We start from the raw sequence: 2,798 nt of genomic DNA on the forward strand, positions 1-2,798 counted from the left end.
GGTGTGTTTATTTTCTGATATTATGTCCCAAGAGTGTTCAATTGAGATGTTGGTAAGTCTAGACGTGTCTGAGTCAATTATGACGTCCTGATGTCCGATTGCTCCGGGTATAAATAGTGGGACAGTCATGGAATGTCTAGGGGGAATGATGACTGTGTTAGACATCAATGCCTTTGAGGTGACATAAGGGGGTGGTCGGAAGGAATAGCTGTTAGTGGGATTTGGAGTATTTAAGGAAGGTAGACATGAGATAGGTTGTGTGTCTGAGTCGGGTGTCTCAGGAACTGTTGACTCATTATTTACATCTCGGAAGGAGATTTTGTTGGTCTCAAAGTCTATCTTAGTTTTCCAGTCCCGCAAGGACTTTAATCCTATGATACCTTGTTGGTCGAGACTCCACTCATCAGCTATGTGGAAGGATGTGAAACCTACTTGGGAATTGTTCACTTCTATGTTTAGATCAATCATGTCGTGAAGTGAAATGGTGCTCCCTTCTATTAGGAGTCCTTCCATATTTGAACATTCAATTTGGGGTGGGTCATTTAATGCTTCATAGAGTGCTCTGGGGATGATGTTCAGGTTCGTTCCTGTATCAACCAACATGTCAACCGTGAGTTGATCTAAGGTCACTTTTAGGGTGACATAGTTGTGGTGTGTGTGAGATGTTCCTATGGTGGTTTGGTGCGTGAGGCTGGTACACGTTCTCCCAATCGGTGTTGAGTTGTGCGTGTTGTGAGGGAGGGAGCTGTTTGTCGAGGGGTGGTGAATGGTTTGTTGGTTCTCTGATGAGGTTGTGGTTGTGATTTTTGTTGAGAACACTCTTCGTTGGAGTGAGTTGTGGTTTTGTGTAGGTTGTAGTATTTGTTTGGATGTGTTGGTGTAGGTAGAGATGGAGGTTTGGAGGGGGGTGGAACTTGTTTGGTTTGATGTTGCACTTTGCATTGTGCATCCGTATGGGAGGTAGTACCATGAACTGAGCAAGGGATGGCGCGGTGTTGTACCTGCGGGTATTGTTGTTGCTGTGTTCGACACTGGGCATCGGTGTGGGAAATGGTTCCATGAACTGAGCAAGGGACAGGGTGGTGTGGTGCCTGTGTTTGCATTTGTTGTTTCTGTATGCAGTCTCTAGTGTTGTGACTTGTTGACAAATGGTAGGAACACCACTTAGAAGATTGTCTTGGATTGGTGGGAGGGGGCAGCTGTGACTGAAGGCTATTTAGTCTAGGGAGATAGTGGTGGGTGGAGAGGGGGACATCGCAAGCGTTGGTGATATCTAGGATGTAGGTTTTAGCTAATGGATTTCTAGTGTTTAATTCCCTTTTTGAGGCCTCTTTTAAACACTTTGGTGGGAGTTGAGAAAGATAGAAACCTATCTCAAAGAATGTAATTAAGTTTTCTATAGTCATTGCTCTTTTCCCATTAGAGTCAGTGTATACCCAAGGGCTATTATTTTCTAGGTCCTCCCTAACTTCTTTAATTTTGCTAGCAACAAAATCGTAGATGTTTGTCTGTGTTTGAACTCTAGTGTTATTTAGAAAAGTGAGGATGAAACTGATGTTGTTGGCTTGTTTGTTCTGAAAAACATTTAGCAGGTGATTTTTATAGTCCTGATATGTGATTCCACTCGCGACTAAACTGTCTAGCATTCGTGCCCTCGATCTGAATTCATCTGATGCTTCTATTTTCTGACAGCATAGATTTATCTTGTCGAATTCAGAGTAGTGTTGGTTCTTTGAAAAGAAGAGGTCACATGCTGTCAGAAAGTCAGTAATGGATAGGCCACTAGCTTTGGAGAAGGTTGGAATTTCGGTTAGAGGGGTAATGGTTTGGTAGTTGTTAAATATTGTAGGTTGAGGTTGTGGGTAGGGATAATATGGTGGGTTTGGAGGAAGGTTAGGCGGTGGTTGGTGGTATGGTGTGGAGGTGTGTTGACCGGATGGGTTATGGGGAGAAGTAAAGGGGAAGTTTTGGTAGGCATGGGGAGTGTGATGGAGGGGTTGGTACTGTGGGTGCATGGGAGGGGTTGTTAGGGGTGTCGGGATATGGGGGTTGAACTGATGATTGTTTATAGGAGGAGTAGCTTGAGCAAATGGTATGGTGGGAGGAATGGGTTGTTGTGGTTGAGAGGGGTTGAAGGGGTCTTCTTGAGAGGGTTGGTTATGAAGGGGTAAGATATCATCATAATACTGAGCAACTATTGGAGTATCTGCCTTAGGAGCGGCGTTGTCAGAGGTTTGTGAGTGGTCATGGTCTAAGGGTTGTGTGGGAATGTCAGCCTGTGGATTTATTTGTTGAGGGTCTGATTCGTTTTTCTTATGGTCTGAGTCATGAGATGGATTTTCCTCTTGAGATTTAGAGAGGATGCTTTCTACCGCTTTTTTTAATTTGCTTCTCGTTGCTCACATATTTACACGCTTACCTGTCTGCATGTCTGCATTTCACATGCCATATGTTATATGTGTTATTTGTTATATGTTCTATATATACATGTTTACACTTTTACGTGGTTATATCTTAGACATTTTTAAGATTGCGGTCTTACATGCTAAGGTGTTTCATTATTTGCATGTATTATGTTTATCTGTACACGTGTCATCGTGACAAATGGAAATAAGCTCCACCGCAAGGACTCGAAACTTTGCCTTAGCGACTGCTTATTATGAAGCAAAGACGATAGCCTTGAGCCACCCAGGCCGTGCAAAAGGAATGACCTGATCTATTTTTGCCAAAACGGCTTCAGTAAAATCGGTCAATCATCTTGCCTTCAAGATGATTGGTCTCCAGTTCAGTTTGTGGCC

The sequence above is a fragment of the Oratosquilla oratoria genome, chromosome 1 (assembly GCF_046742065.1).
Source record: "Oratosquilla oratoria isolate Oo_2021 chromosome 1, ASM4674206v1, whole genome shotgun sequence".
In the NCBI taxonomy this organism is placed as follows: Eukaryota; Metazoa; Arthropoda; class Malacostraca; order Stomatopoda; family Squillidae; genus Oratosquilla; species Oratosquilla oratoria.